Source organism: Macrobrachium nipponense, chromosome 13, assembly GCF_015104395.2.
Source record: "Macrobrachium nipponense isolate FS-2020 chromosome 13, ASM1510439v2, whole genome shotgun sequence".
NCBI classification, from domain to species: domain Eukaryota; kingdom Metazoa; phylum Arthropoda; class Malacostraca; order Decapoda; family Palaemonidae; genus Macrobrachium; species Macrobrachium nipponense.
Window position 1 is genome coordinate 48,095,441 of NC_087206.1, and position 7,405 is coordinate 48,102,845.

Consider the following 7,405-nt stretch of genomic DNA (forward strand, 5'->3'; position numbering starts at 1 on the left):
TTTAATTACTGTACTGTTTAAGGTGTCCATCAAATTGCAAATCACCATGAATTGATCTATATATATATATATATATATATATATATATATATATATATATATATATATATATATATATGTATATATATATATATCTTATATATATATATATATATATGACTGGTAAAAATGTTCTGTAACAACAGAATTCCATCTAATAAAAGGAGCCCATAAAAACACCAAAATGTAGAGAGAAAAGTACTATATTTCAGAGACTGCTGTCTCTCTCTTCAGGTATATGAATGAGAAAAGTTTACAGAAAAGGTGGTATTTATACCAAGAGATTCGTCCACAAGTAAGCCAATTTAGGTCACCCCCGCTGATAATCTTCCTTTAATCTTCTTAAGCGTTGGTTGAATGAACACTGCGTCGACGATGTCCGATGTCCAATTCCCTTTTGAGATGTTCATTACCTGCTTCTCTTTTTATTAGGGCCGATTCCATCATTTGACTCTTGTACCGGCAGTTGCTGCTATAAATTACACGTGACATATTCCAGTTTATTCTATGGTTATGTTCATTTATATGGTTGAAAATAGCCGAGTTCTGTTGTCCATACATAATACAACACAAACGGTCAGTTAGGTATGGACAACAGAACTCGGCTATTTTCAACCATATAAATGAACATAACCATAGAATAAACTGGAATATGTCACGTGTAATTTATAGCAGCAACTGCCGGTACAAGAGTCAAATGATGGAATCGGCCTTAATAAAAGAGAAGCAGGTAATGAACATCTCAAAAGGGAATTGGACATCGGACATCGTCGACGCAGTGTTCATTCAACCAACGCTTAAGAAGATTAAAGGAAGATTATCAGCGGGGGTGACCTAAATTGGCTTACTTGTGGACGAATCTCTTGGTATAAAACTAACCCACCTTTTCTGTAAACTTTTCTCATTCATATACCTGAAGAGAGAGACAGCAGTCTCTGAAATATAGTACTTTTTCCCCCCCCCCCCCCTTTTCTATTAACATTTTGGTGTTTTTATGGGCTCCTTTATTAGATATATATATATATATATATATATATATATATATATATATATATATATATATATATATATATATATATATATATATATATATATATATATATATATATATATATATTATATATATATAGTATATATGTATATATATGTATACTATATATATATATATATATATATATATATATTATATATATATATATATATATATATATATATATATATATATATATATCTGTGTCTGTATGTATACATGAGAGAACTGATCATCATTATTTCACTAGAGTAACCTTAATTTTACTTAGAGGCTACCTGAGGGAAGCGCCTGATGTAATAGTCTGAATTTCTCAAGGAAGGCTGAAAATAAATCGAGTGACATGGTATTCATATTCGTTATCATTCATGTTCATGATGCATATTTACAAGACTTTTATATGATTACACACATATTGGCTCATTTTTCGACTTCAAACTAGACATTAATAAAGGTAGCTTAGCTTTAAGAGATGATTTTGTATTGTGGACGGAAATCGCTGATATTTGCCTAGAGAGGAATACAAACAGACATTTACTTCTCAAATTTACTCTTTTGAAAAGAATAGGCTCATCCCCGAGAGAGAGAGAGAGAAAGGGTGGGGGGAGAGTTCAGTGGTGAATGTTGGACTGATTTCCTCCTCTATGAAGTCCTGTAGGAAATGTTAAATGTTCAAATGAGGTCACTGGCGAATGACATTTGACCTAACCAAGTATCCCGTACCACATGGGTAGCTTCCAGATTCGGCTCGGGTTTCAGTAATGTGGTGCCGGAGGCTGTTTCCTTCCTGAATTCACTGATGCCTCCAGAGTCAGTTTCTCTGGTTGAGGTCAATCGTTTGCGCGAGTTTTTCAAAATAGAAATACAAAAATAGGAGAAGTAAATCGCTGTCTGCGTCACTGAAGGGCAAATTTGGTGATTTATGATGAAAGAAACAAAAATGATGGTTCGTAGACATATGGTTCCGAAGGAAATAAAATTTTGGTCATCGCCTCTTTCTTTGAGGGACAAATTTAAAGGGTAATAAAGGTATAAGTGAAATTATCTTGACTGCACAAGGAATTGTCTACAATATGAACGAAAATTTGATCATGAATTGGTTTGTAGAGACAGCTTATGTGCAAATTTGTCTGGTAGACAAACTTGGTTTATCAAGGAAAGACGCCACGCACCTAATTTTATAAATTCGTCGGTATCTGAGGAGGTACCTATGCAGGAAAATTCAAATACAGTATCAAAATGATAATGAAATCTAGACAGTTGAAGTAAGATTTACTTACTAACTGAGAAACCTCGAGATTGATTAGTGAGATATTTTGTATAAACTTGAAATGTATATTTTCTTCATTGTGTCTTCTGTATCATATTGCTTATATCTATAGGCCTATCTTGAATGGGTAGCTAATAATGCTTGGCCCTTTGCATATAACTGCATTAAATATACAGATATACATCCATGCATTCGTATGCAATATATCTACTACATATGTGAGACGTTCTGTGTGTATGTGTGCGCGGCTGTGGGGCAAGGGATTATTCTGTCATCCTTGTAGCTATACCAAACCCTCAAGAATATGACGGACTTTATTAAAAAGGCTTCTTGGCCATCAAAACCTTTTCAAAGCTTCAGCTGAGATCTTTAGCTTGACCGGCTCTGTTCTGTCCCCATTGCTGTTGCGGAAGGATTCAGCCTTGAGCTTCGATTTCTCAGTTGATCAGGAGAGTCAAGTTATCCAAGGCAGTGAGTGTTTTCAGGGAAAATTCTCTCCTCCGATCATGCCTCTGTCACCTGCAGTTTCATGAGTGACACCACATCCCGATTTCTTTATTCGACGCGTCAGGTCTTCACTCAAGTCTGAGAAGGAAATTAACAGACATACTTCAAAGAATTAAAAAGATTTTACCGGACACAATTTAAACAATTCATCTTTACGCATCTTAAATGACTAGATTTTATGCGCGCTCTAGGTGGATTGAAGTGGCAATGTAAAATAAAAGAGAAAAGCAATAAATTGTTGATGAAATATTGGGTCTTGGTTACCAAGGTACTACAGATTATATATACTTAAAACCGCTAAGTCTGATGTTGACTTCTATCCTTAGCTGAGAAAAAGCTTTGTCCGGAGCAAGTAAATACTGTACTGGGAGATATGTTCCTATAACTTATATCTATCTATTATTGCAATGGGAAAATGAATCAAACAGAGTACCCTCAGTTTTCTGTAAAAAATCAGACGTAACATTCTGAACGTTTGCGAATCTCAGTTCCAGCACTCAAAGGACTACTTCCATGTATTATTTCTTGAAGGGTAAGAAATGGTAATTATTGGTTTCAGCTATAGATACTCAGTTTATGTTACGGGAGCAGTGGTTGTCATTCTACATTTTTTCTTCATACCTTCAAGGCTCTGAACGTGATGACAAGCGATACTCTCTGTTCATAAGACTAACTGGAAATGAGAAACCCCTATCCGGTTGCAGAGTTGTCATACTTTCTATTGTAAATTAAAGCCCAGGATATAACTGTTAGGACAGGAGTCTAGCGAATGGTTGATCTCATTAATATTCATTACAAGGCGTCACTGGATGTACTACAGTACACGCGGTAGCCCAGAGTATTACTTTGTATCTAGTTTGGACTCTTGAGAAAAGGCAATACCTCCACCTGTCTGTCTCCATCGTCATCGCTATATAGTCAACCTTTCCACCTTATGTATTAATTAAGGAATATATTTATTCACCGATAACTAGTTTTACTTATCCCTTCTCTATTATCCTTAGATTGTGAACATAGGAACTTTACTTCACGATTAACAATCGTTTGTGACAAGACTAAGTAATGCCTCTGGCCATACTCGTTATCCATCTTGTGGCAAACATCAGCAAGGCGTCAAATTCGGACATGTTATCGGCCTTTTGTTTCTGTCGAAACCTTAATTCAAAGACGGTCTAAATATGGTCTAGCTAAAGCATAAGGCCTAGATTAACTTGGGTCTTTGAAAATGAAGATACCCAATGAAACTTCCACTGGCCATGTCCTTTGATTCCAAAACGTACATGCTGACAGTCATTTTCTAAGGTCTCATGCAAGAGCGTGCATGCCGTTTTCTTTGGCAGCACGAATAGTCACGAACTGACAAATAAATATTGCATTTAATGAAATAAGGTAACTACTGTACTAAAATATAAGAGGCAACAAATGGTGAAATAAAAGCAAAAAGGTTTCTACATGTCTAATATGTATATTATGATATATAACAAATATATTTCACACACACACACGTGTAATATATGTATATTTATATATATATATATATATATATAATATATATATATTATATATATATATATATATATATATATATCTAATAAAAGGAGCCCATAAAAACGCCAAAATGTAGAGAGAAAAGTACTATATTTCAGAGACTGCTGTCTCTCTCTTCAGGTATATGAATGAGAAAAGTTTACAGAAAAGGTGGTATTTATACCAAGAGATTCGTCCACAAGTAAGCCAAATTTAGGTCACCCCCCGTGATAATCTTCCTTTAATCTTCTTAAGCGTTGGTTGAATGAACACTGCGTCGACGATGTCCGATGTCCAATTCCCTTTTGAGATGTTCATTACCTGCTTCTCTTTTATTAAGGCCGATTCCATCATTTGACTCTTGTACCGGCAGTTGCTGCTATAAATTACACGTGACATATTCCAGTTTATTCTATGGTTATGTTCATTTATATGGTTGAAAATAGCCGAGTTCTGTTGTCCATACCTAACTGACCGTTTGTGTTGTATTAATCTTCTGTGGAAGTGATTTACCTGTAAATCCGATGTAAGATTGGTCACAGTCCTGGCATGGGATCTCATATACCCCAGAGTCTTTGGGCGATGTCTTTTGTTGGACGTTAATCAGGGATTTGGCTAAGGTATTTGGGTAGGTAAATGCAAAAGGGTTGGATTTCCCAAGGGTGTGAGTTACTCTCTTAATCGTCTCCAGGTGGGGAATTTTTATTTTATTGTTGGGTGTGTCTCTGGTCAAATGATGGAATCGGCCTTAATAAAAGAGAAGCAGGTAATGAACATCTCAAAAGGGAATTGGACATCGGACATCGTCGACGCAGTGTTCATTCAACCAACGCTTAATAAGATTAAAGGAAGATTATCAGCGGGGGTGACCTAAATTGGCTTACTTGTGGACGAATCTCTGTAAACTTTTCTCATTCATATACCTGAAGAGAGAGACAGCAGTCTCTGAAATATAGTACTTTCTCTCTACATTTTGGTGTTTTTATGGGCTCCTTTTATTAGATGGAATTCTGTTGTTACAGAACACTTTTACCAGTCATATATAATATATATATATATATATATATATATATATATATATATATATATATATATATATATATATATATATTATTCAAAGATGAACTGTACCCATATGGAACAAGCCCACAGGGGCCATTGACTTGAAATTCAAGCTTCCAAAGAATATTGTGGTCATTCGACAGAAATAACAGAAGGTATGGGAACTACAGAAAGATGAGATAAGTTTTTAGAAAAACAGATAAATTAACAAATAAAAAGAAAAAGAAAATAAAAACGTAAGTAAACTATTAAACAAACTACTGGAGTATTGTATTCAGGTAGTAATGGATAGCATCTTCCCTTGAACTTCTGGAGTTCCAATTCCACGCCATGCTCAGGGAGGCTGTTCCACAGTCCATACTGCCTATTGGTGTTGAATTTCCAGTAAAAGGGAATCTGGGATCAACTGTTCATATGAAAGATCTCTGTTGAAATTGAAATACAATGTATGAATAAATGACAAACAAGAGACCAACTGTCTATGGTCCATTTCTGCTACCATTAGGACACCGAAACCTCCTATGACCACGAACCACTCTATCTCTATACTAAAAGAGACAAATCTCTGTCAGAAGCAGCATCCACACCGGGGAACAGTATTCCACTAAAGGATGAACGCCCTTAAATAGGTTACATTGATCTTGTCACTATTATAAACGTATGAGGCCTTACAAAACATACCAAACTTTCATGAAGTATTTGCTGAAACTTTGATTAGATGCTTCTCAAAGGTAAGACGTGAGTTAAAAGTTACACCTAAATTAGTTATATATATATATATATATATATATATATATATATATATATATATATATATATATATTTAGCTATCATGACAATACTATCAAGATAGGTCTAGCTAGCAACCTATTCTTAAGAGCCTTACGAATTTGTTCCCCAGATTTCCTGGAAAAAGAATTTGAACTAATTCGCAAGCAACTTTCATCTTTAAAGTATCCTGACCATATAACCTTGAGAAAGCAACTTCAAAAAGCAAAACGTAATAATTTTCTACCGACCCCCTAAAGACAAGACCAGAGGAACACACCCAACAATAAAATAAAAATTCCCCACCTGGAGACGATTAAGAGAGTAACTCACACCCTTGGGAAATCCAACCCTTTTGCATTTACCTACCCAAATACCTTAGCCAAATCCCTGATTAACGTCCAACAAAAGACATCGCCCAAAGACTCTGGGTTATATGAGATCCCCATGCCAGGGACTGTGACCAATCTTACATCGGATTACAGGTAAATCACTTCCCCAGAGATTAATACAACACAAACGGTCAGTTAGGTATGGACAACAGAACCTCGGCTATTTTCAATCATATAAATGAACATAACCATAGAATAAACTGGAATATGTCACGTGTAATTTATAGCAGCAACTGCCGGTACAAGAGTCAAATGATGGAATCGGCCTTAATAAAAGAGAAGCAGGTAATGAACATCTCAAAAGGGAATTGGACATCGGACATCGTCGACGCAGTGTTCATTCAACCAACGCTTAAGAAGATTAAAGGAAGATTATCAGCGGTGACCTAAATTGGCTTACTTGTGGACGAATCTCTTGGTATAAATACCACCTTTTCTGTAAACTTTTCTCATTCATATACCTGAAGAGAGAGGACAGCAGTCTCTGAAATATAGTACTTTTCTCTATACATTTTGGTGTTTTTATGGGGTCCTTTTATTAGATGGAATTCTGTTGTTACAGAACACTTTTACCAGTCATATATATATATAACTAATTTAGTTATATATATATATATATATATATATATATATATATATATATATATATATATATATATATATATATATATATATATATATATATATACATGTTTGATATATTTAAATGGTTTTTTTTTCGTGATGAGTGATGACATTCTTTAAAAAGATAGATTCAACGTTAGCTCCCACAGAGACAAACCGAGCTCCGGAAATGTTGACGCATCATTA